We start from the raw sequence: 16,055 nt of genomic DNA on the forward strand, positions 1-16,055 counted from the left end.
AAATACAGAAGTTAGCTGGATGTGGTGGCGGGCACTTTAATCCCAGCTGCTGGGTACTCCAGAGGCTGAGGCAGGAGAATCACTTGAACCTGTGAGGCAGAGGTTGCAGTGAGCCAAGAAGGTGCCATTGGCACTCCAGCCTGGGTAACAAGAGTGAAACTCCATCTCAAAAAAAAAAAAAAAAAGCCTAAGTGTATGTGTGGGTGAGGGTGTTGATGGTTGGGAAACACTCCCCATTGTCAATAGTGACCCACTTGCCCACTAAGGATATTAATAACAACAACAAAAATGATAAAACAATAATAATAATACAACTAAAATAGTAATTATTGACAGTTTTTAGTTTTTTGTTTTCTGTTTTTCTGAGACAGAGTTTTGCTCTTGTTGCCCAGGCTGGAGTGCAATGGCGCGATCTCAGCTCACCACAACCTCCACCTCTGGCTTCAAGCAATTCTCCTGCCTCAGCCTCCTGAGTAGCTGGGATTACAGGCGTGTGCCACCACGTCAGGCATGCCTTGTACCCTCCTGTGGTGCGGCACATCAGATCAAAGTGTGAGTGAACTACAGTATGGCAGAAGGGGACCCTGAAGTCCCGCTTTCCTGGGGTGCTGTGAGGGAGAGCCACAGTGGCTGAGAAGTTTGCTGAAGGAGGCAGCCTTAGTGGGGCAAGGTGACACTGCAGCGACGACTGCGGAGTGAACCACCCCAAGTTCAGAACCAAAGGGGCCCCTCAGACAAACTTAGAGGGACCTGTAGAGCCAAAGAGTTGAAAGGAGGTTGAGGGAGAGCCACGAGGCCTGGGTAACCTGAGTGGGGCCAGCTCACAAGTTGTATCCACATGGTCTTGAACCACAAATTTCAACCGCGAACACCAGTGGGGCAAGCAGTAGGCAGATGGAGAAGGGGCATTGTCCCAGAGGCCAGAAGAGTCAAAGAACATTCCACTTGGGGTCTCTGGATTCTTCTTCTTTGTTTCTTTTTATTTATTTATTTATTTATTTATTTATTTATTTATTTATTTTGAGACGGAGTTTCACTCTTGTTGCCCATGCTGGAGTGCAATAGCAGGATCTGGGCTCACTGCAACCTCCACCTCCCAGGTTCAAGCAATTCTCCTGCCTCAGCCTCCCAAATAGCTGGGACTACAGGCACACTCCACCATGCCCAGCTGATTTTGTATTTTTAGTAGAGACAGAGTTTCACCATGTTGGACAGGCTGGTCTTGAACTCCTGACCTCATATGATCCGCTGCCTCAGCCTCCCAAAGTTCTGGGATTACAGATGTGAGCCACCACACTCGGCCCTCTGGATTCTTCTTTATCATAATGTTGCACAAGCCATGCTTGTCCCCAATACAACTGGACACCACATTGGAGAAAAGCTGGAGAAAAGGATGAATGTCTGAGGATGTTGAGAAAACCAGGTGTTATTTTCCTAATGAGAATAAGCATTACATAAAGAGATTGTTTAAATTATTCGATGAGACTTGTCTTTTTTTTTTTTGCTAATCTTTAAATTATTTTAAAAAGATGATTATGAAATATTTAAAACAAGAAAAATTAAAAAGTAATATAAAGAATCTATAAACCTACCACTCAGTATAAAAAATGAAACATTACCAATACAGTTGAAACGTCCAGAGTATCGTTCCACAAATGCTGCTTTTATTAGGTCAAATGATATGAAACTGCTGATATTAGACTGTTTTTGACCCACAAAAAAACCCAGTAATTTTACATGATTCAACCTAATGTTTTAGGTTTTTTGTTTTTGTTTTTTCATTGTTGTTGTTTTTTGTTTTTTGTTTTTTTTTTGAGACAGAGTCTCTTTCTGTTGCCCAGGCTGGAGTGCAGTGGTACAATCTCGGCTCACTGAAACCTCTGCCTCCCAGGTTCAAGCGATTCTCCTCCCTCAGCCTCCCGAGTAGCTGGGATAACAGGTGCACACCACTATGCCTGGATAATTTTTGTATTTTTAGTAGAAACAGGGTTTCACCATGTTGGCCAGGCTGGTCTCGAACTCCTGACCTCGTGATCCGCCCACTTCAGACTCCCAAAGTGCTGGGATTACAGGCATGAGCCACCACGCCCGGCCTCTTTGTGGGTTTTGTCAGTAACTTTACCAATCTGCTGCCCACCTGGAATGCCTTTCTTCTTTTCCCTCATTTATCTACATCCTGCCCCTTCTTTAAGACAAGGTCTAAGTCCACTCCTTTCAAGAATTTTTCACCGAAGACTTGAGCCTGCACAGATCTTTCCTATCTCTTCCCCGAAGGTACTGCCTGTCTCATACATTTAACATCATTTTATATGTCATATTATTTAATTGCCTGGGCCACACAAATTAACACGTGGCAATATTACGTTACCTATTAGGATATTTTGTTAATTAACATGTCTAAGAAATAGTAGGGTTTTACTAAATGCTTGACTGATTAAGAACAATAACTACGTATTTCTTGGAAGTTATTACTTCAAGCAATTTTATAAAAGATGCTTGAGCCCAAGACCCAAAGTATTTAGAAGAGATACCTTAAGGTAAGAAATCTCGGGAAGAATCAGAATAGGGAGGCTGTCATCCATGAGTATAGTCAAATTTTATCATGTCCCATAAAATATTTGTATCTTAAGAATTATTAGTAAAAACTACCATTTATGGAGTAACTACTGTAAAGTATTGGCCTAGGCATTTTATATATTATATCTCTAATATAACAACCCTGGAATGTAACTAATAGCAGGCTTTATCCAGTTCACCACGTTGTCTCTCATTCTTTTTTGTTGTGTTGTGTTTTGTTTAGAGACAGGTCTCACACTGCCATGCAGGCTGGAGTGCAGTGGCACAATCGTAGCTCACTGCAGCCTCAAAATCCTGGGCTCAAGCAGTCTTCCCACCTCAGCCTCTCCAGTGGCTGGGACTACAGGCATGCACCACCACACCTAACTAACTTTTTACTTTTTGTAGAGATAGGGTTTCATTATGTTGTCCAGGCTGCTTTTGAATTTCTGGACTCAAAACAATCCTCCCTCCTTGGCCTCCCAAAGTTCTGGGATTACAGGCGTGAGCTAGTGCACCTGGCCTTGTCTCACATTCTTAACCATAAAAGTGTCCTGGGAACTTCTTATTTTTTCAGTCCAACCTTTATACCCGTTTATTAGTCAGTATAATTAGGCTATCCTACATTAACAAATTAATCCTGGAATCTCAGTGATTTAGCACAATAAAATTTTTTTGTTGTTATTCTGGTGAAGTCTGATGTATTCTGGGCAACTCACTAGTTCAACTCTGTGGGGCAACTCGGGAATCTAGGATGCTGCCATACTGTGGTTCTACCATCTCATTTGATGGGAAAAGAGAAGGCATATCAACCTTTAAATTGAAGGGCAATTTGTGGATTACTTCTGGCCCAGAACATTCTTGAGGTCAGGAGTTTGAGACCAGACTGGCCAATATGGCAAAACCCCATCTCTACTAAAAAATACAAAAAAAAAGGTTAAGAGATCACGAGGTCAGGAGATCAAGACCATCCTGGCTAACATGGTGAAACTCTGTCTCTACTAAAATTACAAAAAATTAGCCAGGCGTGGTGGCAGGCGCCTGTAGTCCCAGCTACTTGGGAGGCTGAAGCAGGAGAATGGTGTGAACCCGGGAGATGGAGCTTGCAGTGAGCTGAGATCACGCCACTGCACTCTAGCCTGGGGGACAAAGAGAGACTCCGTCACACACACACATACACACACACACACACACACACACACACAAAGGTTAAGATTCACTTTCTAGGCTAGGAATAACATTCTGGGCCAGACGTAATCCATCAATTGCACTTACATTCCCATTTACAAGGACTCAATCATCTTGGGGCCCTGATACAGCTACAAGAGAGGCTGGGAAATAGAGTACATGAATATTCAGTGAGCCACAGTCATTGTAGTAAAGGCAGGCATCCCAGGAGACCCACTATTCTTGCAAGGTTGGAGAATCAAAATAACCTCCTTAATGCCAATTATATCAACTCAACTGGCTGAAGTAGCTAGACTATCTGATCATCTTTGGGGTTCTAGAGGTTCCTGGACTTTCCTAGATGTCGAAGAACATCTTGGGCAAAGATAAAGGAAGAAAAATAATAATAGTAATAGCCGGGTACACTGGCTCATGCCTGTAATCCCAGCACTTTGGGAGGCTGAGGTGGGTGGATCACAAGGTCAGGGGTTCAAGACCAGCCTGGCCAATATGGTGAAACACCATCTCTCCTAAAAATACAAAAATTAGCCAGGTGTGGTGGCATGCACCTGAAGTCCCAGCTACTCGGGAGGCTGAGGCAAAAGAATTGCCTGGACCCGGGAGGCAGAGGTTGCAGTGAGCTGAGATCGCGCCACTGCACTCCAGCCTGGGTGACACAGTGAGTCTCCATCTCAATAATAATAATAATAGTAATATAGTAATAGTAATATAATAATAATAAGTCACATGTTAAGAGTGAGAAGAAACTCTAGTTCTTTGGGCACATATGTTCATATAGGATTATTGAGAAATGTATCATTTCTCTAGGAAGACAGGGAATGAAGCATCTCTTTTTTTTTTTTTTTTTCTCAAGACAGAGTCTTGATCTGTCACCCACGGAGGAGTGCAGTGTCACAATCTCAGTTCACTGCAACCTCTGCCTCCCATGCTTCAGCCTCAGGAGTAGCTGGAATTACAGGCCTGAACCCCCATGCCTGGCTAATTTTTGTATTTTTAGTAGAGACAGGATTTCACCATATTGGCCATGCTAGTCTCGAACTTCTGACCTCAAGTGATCCACCCACCTTGGCCTCCCAAAGTGCTGGAATTACAGGTGTGATCCACTGTGCCTGGCCAGAAGCATCTTATCCAATGGGGTTCATGAACACACCCAGAAACAGGATTCAAGTCTGAAAGTGTTTGCAAAATGTTGTGTGTATGTACAAATGTGCATTTTTCTGGGGGAGAAAATTCATAGCTTTTATAGAGATTTCTGAGGGGGTCATGATGGAGAAAAGGTTAAGATTCACTTTTCTTTTCTTTTTTTTGTTTGAGATGGAGTCTCACTCTGTTGCCCGGGCTGGAATACAGTGGCGCAATCTCAGCTCACTGCAAGCTCCGCCTCCTGGGTTCATGCCATTCTCCTGCCTCAGCCTCCTGAGTAGCTGGGACTACAGGGGCCCGCCACCACGCCTGGCTAATTTTTTTGTATATTTAGTAGAGACAGGGTTTCACCGTGTTAACCAGGATGGTCTTGATCTCTTGACCTCGTGATCCACCCACCTCAGCCTCCCAAAGTGCTCGGATTATAGACGTGAGCAACCGCGCCCGGCAAGATTCACTTTTCTAGGCTAGGAATAAGATCGCTGAATAGGAGAAACAGAGATCAGAGCCTGCCAGGAAGCAAGGTACGTAGGAAAGAGAAAACTCATATTCACACCTGATGTACAGCACTTACACACACAGCTACATTTACATGAAAACTGAGAAATGAGAATTATTTCCTGGATGAACAAAAGTTAAATCATTATCCTCCTATAAAATGTTTTTAAACTGGTGAATCGTAGCACTCTCACGTTGTCAGATTTTATTACCTTTATGTTTCAGGTAACAGAAAAGGCATTAAAAGTGGATCTTTTGCTGTCATGGGAGATGGCCCCTTTGCCACCTCTAACTCCTATTGTACATATTCAGTAATAAGAGAAGACCCAAATAGACATGATCACTTATCTACACCAGAAACCTTTAAAAAAAATTTAATCCTGGCCAACATGGTGAAACCCCATCTCTACTAAAAATACAAAAATTAGCCGGGTGGCCGGGCGCGGTGGCTCAAGCCTGTAATCCCAGCACTTTGGGAGGCCGAGACGGGCGGATCACGAGGTCAGGAGATCGAGACCATCCTGGCTAACACGGTGAAACCCCGTCTCTACTAAAAAATACAAAAAACTAGCTGGGCGAGGTGGCGGGCGCCTGTAGTCCCAGCTGCTCAGGGAGGCTGAGGCAGGAGAATGGCGTGAACCCGGGAGGCGGAGCTTGCAGTGAGCTGAGATCCGGCCACTGCACTCCAGTCCGGGCGACAGAGCGAGACACCGCCTCAAAAAAAAAAAAAAAAAAAAAAAAAAAATTAGCCGGTGTGGTGGCAGGCACCTGTAATCCCAGCTACTCGGGAGGCTGAAGCAGGAGAATCACTTGAACTGGGGACATGGAGGCTGCAGTGAGCCGAGATCATGCCACTGCACTCCAGCCTGGGCAACAAAGCAAGACTCAGTCTCAAAAAAAAAAAAAAATTAATTCTGAATGATATCTCAATCTTCTTATCTGTAAAACAATGATATTAATCATCATATCCTTCAAAAAAATGAATTGGAAAGCTATTTACTATCCACAGTTGCATTCTGAAAATTATCCATGACTACAATAAAATATAAACACGGCTAAACTTAAAAAGAATGTATGCTAGAGGAAAAGGAACTTTTTATTACATTTTACTCTGCAATTCATTATCAGGAATAAGTCATGTATCAAGCATGTCTATAAAATAGTCCAATTTATTTTGCCATGAAGCTTTATGGAGTCAATTTAATTACTTGATAACCATACCTGGTCAACTCCGTAGCAACAACCTAGATTAGACAAGTATAGCTTTGCTTCTGGGTATCTCTTTAAAATATTAATTTAATTCAAAGTTAAACTAAATCATTACCTCCTATGAAACCATGCAGCAACTCACAGTGAGGTCTTGATGACGATAACATTGCTGCTCATGCATTTCTTATGCAATATATTCTGAAGACAGAGATCTTAATTGCTTCTTACTGAAAGCTAATGAAGAATTCTTCCTTTAGAAAAACAGTCTGAGAACTTCCTTAGGCTTTTTCTCACCTCCTGTGTCTCTAGGAAAGTCCCCAACTCTTCTAAACATAAGAAGGTAGCAAATAATATTCCTAAATAAAATCTGGCCGCAGCTGTTAACTTTCCCATTTTTTATTTGACATTGGTCAAATGTAGATCTCCACTTGCCCTTTATTTCATGGCAATTTGCCTGTCAAGTTAAGCACCTCAGTGTTTTCTTTTCCACCACACAGGCTGACTTACACACATGCTGAATCCCAGGCTCAGTGCAATCAGCTATCCATCTTTTCCATCTGGGAGTGCTCAGATGGTAAAAATGTCTACTGTTTTTCTCTTACGTTTTCCGAAATGAGTAGTTCTCTTTGAGTTCCCAGCTTTGACAACCCTAAGTGTACATTATAGAGAGTGGGATACCCACTTCTTTTCTTTTCTTTCTTTCTTTTTTTTTTTTTTTTGAGACAGAGTCTCACACTACGGCCCAGGATGCTATGCAGTAGCGTGATCTCAGCTTGCTGCAACCTTCCCCTCCCAGGTTCAAGCAATTCTCCTGTCTCAGCCTCCCAGGTAGCTGGGATTACAGGCGGGCACCACCACACCCGGCTAATTTTTTGTATTTTTAGTAGGGATGTGGTTTCACTATTTTGGTCAGACTGGACTCGAACTCCTGACCTTCTGATCCGCCCGCCTTGGGCTCCCAAAGTGTTGGGATTACAGGCGTGAGCCATCGTGTTTGGCTGTTACCCATTTCTTAAAGAAATCTGGCATTATCTCCCACAAAGCTTATTCCTGCCTGGACTAACCTCACCATCTGAGCCTCCCTACTCCCCGCCCCAACACATACCAGTCAACTTCACACTGAACCTGAATGATAAGTGATTAGGTCTGCATATCAGCAAAATGATGCCACAGAGGGCATCCATGATTCAATGCTTTTGAAGACATGCTGAAATCATTTGTCTCTCTTCTTTGATATTCTCCAAGCTACAGGTGGTTCCAGTTTTCTTTTGTGTGTTTTTTTGTTGTTGTTGTTGTTTTGGGTTTTCTGTTTTTTGTTTGTTTGTTCGTTTGTTTTTTGAAATGGAGTTTCACTCTTCTTGCCCAGGCTGGAGTGCAATGGTGCAATCCTGGCTCACTGCAACCTCCACCTCCTGGGTTCAAGTGATTCTCCTGCCTCAGCCTCCCAAGTAGCTGGGATTACAGGTGTGTGCCACCACACCTGGCTAATTTTTTTTTTTTTTTTTAGTAGAGATGGGGTTTCACCATCTCCACTGAAGACCTTTGGCCAGGCTGGTCTTGAACTCCTGACCTCAGGTGGTCTGCCTGCCTCGGCCTCCCAAAGTGCTGGGATTATAGGCATGAGCCACTGCGCCCAGCCCCAATTTTCAACTCATGGCAGAAACCATAAGCCAAGGAAGCAAATAAGTATTTCCATAAACTGTAGAAAAGAAACACTCTCCAGCTATCTAACTGTGAAAAGCTCAGCTTGGGACATCCATTAACCTTTGACTTCCTTTCTTAGAAAAAGTTTCTAAGTTGGCTACTGAAGACTGGGATAATTTTTAGGAGTACCACTATTAGGATCCAATTTCTTCAACACATCAGACTGGATTGGCTTTCAGACTCCTCCCCAGTATGTTATAGAGGCACATATGAGTCGATTTCTAAGGATCTGATTCAGGTTATTTGTCCTACTACTTGGGTTTCCCATCAACATCAAGATGGTTCAAGCCATTTTTTCCAGATGGTTCAAAAGAGAGACCAAAGCTATCAGTTCTGTTACTTCACTCCGGAAACCTGTGTTTTAGCTGAAGACAGCAAAATGTTCCAACACTGTCCAAACTAATATGGGCATTCCCTCTTTAGCACAGGGAATACGTTTCTGGAAATAGAAGTGTTAACTGTATAGTCTCTTTTGAAGTGCTGCACCAGTGTTGTAAGGTGGCAGAGTTTTCTTGAAATCCTCTGAAGGTGTAAAATGTCTTTGCTCATCATTTCCTTTTTTTTTCTTGAGACAGAGTCTCACTCTGTCGCCCAGGCTGAAGTGCAGTGGCATGATCTCGGCTCACTGCAACCTCCGCCTCCCAGGTTCAAGCGATTCTCCTGCCTCAGCCCCTCGAGTAGCCGGGACTACAGGCATGTGCCACCATGCCTGGCTAATTTTTGTATTTTTAGTAGAGATGGGGTTTTACTGTGTTGGCCAGGCTGGTCTCAAACTCCTGACCTCATGATCCACCCGCCTCGGCCTCCCAAAGTGCTGGGATTACAGGCATGAGCCACTACACCCGGCCAGGATACCTTTAACAACATCAAAAGACACTCCATTCCCTAATTGCCTATTGATCTTTACCCTCTGTTTCCTCACCCATTTCTTCAAGGGTGCCTCCAGATCCTGCAAAACTCCCACTTTTACATTCAGCAGGATAGTCTTTCTCTATTTCTTGGTGGCAGGGATAGCACCATCACTCATTTTGTTGGACATTATGGGTCAAAACTGTCTCCCAAGGCACAAACTAAATGACAGAAAAATAGGTTACAGAGGAGTAAATAACACACCACAGACTCAACCACCTGAAGCAGCAGCTTCACAACTCCCATCCTGGTCCAAGCTACCATCAGCTCTTGCCTGGATTACTGTAATAGCCTTCTATCTGGTCTCCCTGCATCTGCCCTTGCCTCTACTAGTTATTCTTCACAAGCAGCCACAGTGATCCTTTAAAAATGTGAGTCAGGCCGTGTCACTACTTGGTTTACAATCCTCCAGCAGCTTCATTTTCACTACAGGTAGCTTCATTTTCTTCAGGTCTTTGCCCAAATGTCACCTTAATGAGGACTTCTCCAACCACCCCACATAAAATAGCAACTTCTCCACCCCCATGTCTGCACCACACACCTAATTCCCCTATCCTGCCCTTTACCCTTCATAGCACCTATCACCATTTCATATATTACATATTTATTTACATAATGTATAGCAGATTGCATTTTCCAAGATGGCCACAAGATTTCCCTTTCCACACACTTTCTTACAATGTGACAGTTCCACTATTCCCACTGAGAGATGGGGATCTATGCTCTCCATCCTGTAATTGTAATAGAAGTGATATTATATGACCTCTGAGACTAGGTCACCATCTCTGTCTGGTCCTTTTGGGACACTCAGTCTTGGAACTCAGCCACTATGATACCAGGAAGCCCAGGTTACACGGAGAAGCCACTTGTAAATGTTCTGCCAACAACCCCAGCTGCAGTCCAAGCCAACAGTCAACCTCAACTTCCAGACATGTAAGGAAGCTTTTGAGATTACTTCAGCCCTAGCCACTGCATACGAGACTCCAAATGAGAACTGTTTAGCTGAGCCTAATTACCTCCCAGAGCCATGCGAGATAATGAAATTGTTGTTTCAAGCCACTCAGTTCGGGGTCATTTGTTATTTAACAATAGATAATAGAACAATTTGTTTATGTGTATATTTTATGTCTCTTTCCCTCTAGAGTGTAAATCCTACAAATTAAGGGATTTGTTGTTGTTGCAGCTGCTGTATTCCCAGCACTTAAAACAGTGCCTAGCACATGTACTCAGTAATTGTTTTTTTTTTTTTTTTGAGACAGGATCTTGCTCTGTCCCTCCCAGGATGGAGTGCAGTAGTGTCATCATAGCTCACTGCAGTCTCAAACTCCTGGCCTCAAGTCATCCTCCCAAGTCTTCCAAGTATCTAGGAATACCACAACCAGCTAATTAAAAGAAAATTTTGAGCTGGGCACAGTGGCTCACGCCTCTAATCCCAGCGCTTTGGGAGGCCGAGGCAGGCGGATCACAAAGTCAGGAGTTCGAGACCAGCCTGCATGGTGAAACCCCATCTCTACTAAAAATACAAAAAATTAGCCAGGCATCGTGGCACACACCTGTAGTCCCAGCTACTTGGGAGGCTGAGTGAGGGCAGGAGAATTGTTTGAACCCAGAAGGCGGAGGTTGCAGTGAGCCGAGATCTCACCACTGCAGTCCAGCCTGGGTGACAGAGCAAGACTCTGTTTCAAAACAAAAATTTTTTTTTGTAGAGATGGGATGTTGCTAAGTTGCCCAGGCTGGCCTCAGACTGCTGTGATCCTCCTCCCTTGGCCTTCCAAAGTGTTGGGATTACAGGTGTGAGCCACCATGCCCAGCCCCCAATAAATATTTATTGAATCAACGAATGGATGCATGATCCATTTTCAATAAAGCATGCTAATGGTTATTGGTCAACGGTATATGGCATAGTCTGCGCTAGATCTCATTGGCTGAGAGAATAAATTGACAGAGCATGGGAAAATATGTTGGAATTTTTCAAAGGTTAATAATACGTAATGTAATATACATAATGCAGATATATATAATGAATTAAAGTAATTACACGACAGCATAAAATAGGATTTGAGTTTCATGTAGTCTTTTGGTGATTGATCCCATAATCTTAACATGGGCTTGCTTCTCCAGATCAGGTCTGGAAAGTCTTCAGAAGTATTTTCAGAAGGATAGGGATTCTTCTCAGTCAACTAATGAAGTCCTTCCTAAGCATCCCACACTAGTGGAAATCACTCACATGGTTTTGGTATGAAATGTAATGAAGCTGGGTGGTGGCAGCGTGTGTATGTGTGTGTGCACAGTGTATGTGTGTGTGCACGGGCAGGTGCATACAATTTGGAATGCCTACTTCCACTGCCTATTTTCACAGTCTGGTGGTTCGAATGGAGTGTGTATATAAAGAGAACGAATAAACATAATTCTGGATTTCCCCTTTCTGCACCAAGTACTTGGTTTGAAGCAAACATTTGTGTATTGCTTAAATAGCAAACATTTTCAAATATTCAAGGAAAATATTACATTTTTATAATCTCAGAAAGCAACAAAGGACAAAATTTCTCAGCTACCTGAGAAGAGGTAGTTTTTGTTTGGGGAAGAATAAACAGGTGGATGGTCGTTTGAGTGGACCAACCAATTTCTTTGAGCCAACCCATCTCAGCCTTGATTGCAGCAAAAAGCGTAAGTATGTGGAATGTGTGTGGTTTCTTAGAACTGGGGATCTCTGCTGAATCTAGTCACAATGGAAGCAAAGCAGTTTCCATCACAATAATCGCTTTAACAATCGTGTGCCACTTCTTTCCAGGATCCAGAAGGGCTTGAGGATCAAAATGGCTTTTAAAAGTTCTTCACTTAAACAAGGCCACAGCCACAAGGCTACTTGGGCCGAGTGTCTCTTGAGAAAGAGTGCCATTTTGTTCTTTGTTCCAATGACAGTTGTTGGTGCCACTGGGCCTCACCACCTGGCCTGTATCATGAACTTCCCCTCTTGACTGGGTCTAAGCCTTGAGTGGAAAGTGGGGGAGCCTCCCAACACTTCCTTGGAAATTCTAGGCAAGTAAATTGGGGAATATTTTCTTTGGGAGTCTCATTTTTCTCACCAAAATTCAGATATAGCTTCTGAAACTAATTATTCTTTTTTCATTATAAAAAATATTTTCCTTTATTTATTTATTTGCAGGCCCAGCCAAACTTGACTAGAAAAGAAGCCCGGGCAGGGGTTTGGATGAGCCCATGACGTGCAGCACGCTCCGACCAATTGGGAGGCCGTGAAAAAGGGGAGGGCGGAAGTGACGAGCCGTATCCCTCCGCGGGGCGAGAGGGTCGGTGGGGGGAGTCGGCGTCTCTCTCCCCCGCGCCAGCTCCCGTACACGGAGCCGCATTCCTTGGCCCCCCCACCCCCCTCCCTCGGGGCCCCCCCGCCCCCCTCGGGAAAAAAAATCCACCCCAAATCACTCGAACCCGAGGGAGGCTTCCTTTCACCCTTGGGGAGACGAGCTTTCAACGGTTACCTCTTCTTCGTCTCCCCCCAAGCCCCTGTCCCCTCCCTGCTCCCACCCCCTTCTGGCGCCGGGTGTAAGGTCCCTTTAAGGCGACGGCGCCTTTCTCGGGTCAGACTACCGGCGGCGACGACCACGGGAGGTGAGTGAGCGAGCGAGCCTTCTCTCTCCCCACCCCCTGCTCCCGGGGGTTCCGTTATCTTTTCGCTGGGCGAGGTGTTCCGAGGCGAGACAATGAGAGGGGGATGGGGCCGGTACGCGCGGGGGTGGGGGCGGGGGCCGGCGGCGCGCGCCCCCGCCCACCGCGAGTGGCGGCGCGGCCCGCGGCAGGGGCGGCCGCGGTGCGCGAGCGCGAGTGTGTGTGCGTGCGCTCCGGGCCGCGGGAGCCGCGCGAAGGGCCGGCGGCGGAGGCCCCTGCCTGCCGGCTGGCCGGCCACCCCCGCCCCCTGGCGCCCGTCGCGGCGCGCGCGCGCGCACTCGCGCCCCACGGCCCCGCACACAGCCCGACGTCCACACGCACGCCCGGCGCGAGGCGTCTCGGAGGAGTGGGCGGCGCGGGCGCGGGCGGTGGCCCGCTGGGGAAGGGGCGGGGGCGCGGGCGGCGGCGAGACGGCGGAGCGCGGCGGGAGGGGCCGGCGAGGGGGCGAGGCCGTGCGGCTGCGGGGGCGGGCGGCGGCGGAGCGGCCCCTGGGGGTGGGGGTGCGCGGCCCTCCCCGCCCCGTCCCCGCTCGGAGGAGTGGGGCGCTCGTTTTGAGCGGGAGGAGGAAAATGAGTGATTGCTGAGCCAATGCCTTGTTATGTAATCTCTCCTTGGTCTAATAGTACATCCTAAGCCTTAGTGCACTGCAGCTAGTTTACGAACTCTCCTCCCTCGGCCCCCAAATTTCTTTAGGGATGGCGCCGTGATTTATAAAATGGGATGGGGCGGGGAATCTCTATTTTCTGGTGATTATGTCCTGCCGCGGTGGGCGCCATGTTTATCCCGGGGACTATTTTCTTTAGATTCTTGGCAGCTTTTGCAAAGGAGTACTGTCATTAATCTACTTGCTTGCCATCTTTCTGCGTGTTCTGATTTCTTTCTTCTCCAGATGTGGGATTCTTCAAACTGCTAGTAGCACTCGTTTTGGACATTCTTAGTTCAGAAAAAGGTAGTGCTGATGAGTCCTCAGAGTCATTTGGTGGCCAGTCTCATTTTCAAAATGGAAATTAAGATGCAGTTGGACTATCTCAGAGCAGCCGCTGTCTTGATGCAGGCGGTGTAGCCCGTCCCTCCAAGCCCGTGGACACCTCTCACCGCAGCTCAAAACTCCACAGAAATGGGGTTTTACTTTTTTTTTTTTTTTTGAGACTAAGTTTCACTCTTGTCGCCCAGGCTGGTGTGCAAGTGGCACGATCTCTGCTCACTGCAACCTCCGCCTCCCGGGTTCCAGTGATTCTCCTGCCTTAGCCTTTCTAGTAGCTGGGATTACGGGCATGTGCCACCACGCCCCGCTAATTTTTGTATTTTTTGTAGAGACGGGTTTTACCACGTTGACCAGGCTGGTCTTGAACGCCTGACCTCAGGTGCTCCGCCCGCCTTGGCCTCCCAAAGTGCTGGGATTACAGGCGTGAGCCACGGCTCTCGGCCGGGATTTTACTTTTGTAGGCATTTACCCAACTAGAGGAAAGGGAAACGGAGGGGGCAGGGAGGGCTGCTCCTTGGCAAACGATTAATTTCGAGACACCATTGCTCAGGGTCTGAGAGCTTGAACTCTGAATTCGAACTGTTAGCACAGTCGTTCTGAGAACTGTTAGCACAATCGTTCTCAACTTCGGGGTGCATAAAAAGTAACTCGAAGATTGTTAAGCGTACAATTTGGGGGAGCCTCATCCCCAAATTTATTCGAATGGAGCAGAGGGGGGTGGTCATCGCTACATTTTTAAATGAGCAGTCCTGCGGCTGAGGCTGATTAATGTGACTACTACATTGAGAATTACTGGTCTAACATAAAAGTGTTCAAGATGTTGAAACAAATGACACCTTGTGCCCTTGATTTCCTTCCCTTTTCCAGAGCTGTGTTGGTGTATCTCAAACTAAGGAGGTAACAGAATGGATTCTTGGGACGAACGTGATTTCGAGTTTCCACTTCCATCTTGAAGTAGTGGTATAATACAGGAAAGCAGTTCTCAAAGTGTGGACAGATGACCTGTGGGGATCTCCTCTTACCCTTTCAGGGGAGCCTCAAGGTCATAACTTTTCAAAATAATAGTAAGATGCTATTTATTATTTTCACTGATACACTGATGGTTCAAAAGCAGTGCTGGGTAAAACTACTGACGGTACCTTAGCACAAAGCAAGTCAGTGGCACCAAACTGCTTACTTGAGAATGCCCTTGAAGCAGTAAAATTTATTATTGTATGTTTATCTTTTTGAGATGGAGTTTTGCTCTGTCGCCCAGGGTGGAGTGCAGTGGCACTATCTCGGCTCACTGCAATCTCTGCCTCCGGGTTGTATTTTTAATAGAGATGGTGTTTCACCATTTTGGCCAGACTGGTCTCGAACTCGACGTCAGGCGATCTACCCGCGTCGGCCTCCCGAAGTGCTGGGATTACAGGCTTGAGCCACCGTGCCCCGCCTGTTATTATTAAATCTTAGCTTTTGACTAGTCTTTTTAATTTTTTTTTTTTTTTTGAGAGGGAGTCTCGCTGTGTCCCCCAGGCTGGCGTGCAGTGGCACGATCTCGGCTCGCTGCAAGCTCCGCCTCCCGGGATCACGCCATTCTCCTGCCTCAGCCTCCTGAGTAGCTGGGACTACAGGCGCCCGCCACCGCGCCTGGCTAATTTTTTTTGTATTTTTAGTAGAGACGAGGTTTAACCGTGGTCTCAATCTCCTGACCTTGTGATCCGCCCGCCTCGGCCTCCCAAAGTGCTGGGATTACAGGTGTGAGCCACCGCGCCGGGCCTGTCTTTTTAATTTTTAAGAATTTGAGATGAAATAAACATGGATAAAGCATTTATGTTGCCTACGGAGGTGTGATTGTTGTCATGAGGGAAAAGCATTTGTGGGATTGGGTTGTGAGTGGCTTATATCATGGAGTACCATTTTTACTTGAAAGAACGACTGACAAACTGGTTTTTCACACTTAGTATTTGGCAGGTATTTCTTGAAAATGAAGTGAGCTTGTCACTTTTAGGAAAACAATTGCCAGTATTTATTACCAGTGATAAAATTTGGGTGAAAATTAGAATTTTTAAAAAGTTGACAGCTGGAGTTTGACAGCTTCCTAGTACTTAAAAAACTTCCCTTATGATATCAGTGGTTAAGGACGGTAATATTTAAAAATGTTGTGTAATGAAATATGTCATTTGGAAGATGGGCATAA

The 16,055-nt window shown here is 45.7% G+C and overlaps 1 protein-coding gene across 4 annotated transcripts in view; it reads left to right on the forward strand.

Annotated features, from left to right (window-relative positions):
* Nucleotides 1-12,492: 12,492 nt before the first annotated feature.
* The window catches only part of POGZ (pogo transposable element derived with ZNF domain), a 59,656-nt gene continuing 56,093 nt past the window's right edge, over nucleotides 12,493-16,055 (forward strand). For 2 of the 4 annotated variants that reach the window (XM_033198773.1, XM_033198776.1), the window contains exon 1: nucleotides 12,493-12,834. The gene's annotated coding sequence lies outside the window, so the exon portion shown is untranslated. The remainder of the gene's footprint in view (nucleotides 12,835-16,055) is intronic. The other 2 variants (XM_033198770.1, XM_033198774.1) reach the window with 2 other exon arrangements.

The sequence above is a fragment of the Trachypithecus francoisi genome, unplaced genomic scaffold (genome assembly GCF_009764315.1).
Source record: "Trachypithecus francoisi isolate TF-2019V2 unplaced genomic scaffold, Tfra_2.0 Lachesis_group5, whole genome shotgun sequence".
In the NCBI taxonomy this organism is placed as follows: domain Eukaryota; kingdom Metazoa; phylum Chordata; class Mammalia; order Primates; family Cercopithecidae; genus Trachypithecus; species Trachypithecus francoisi.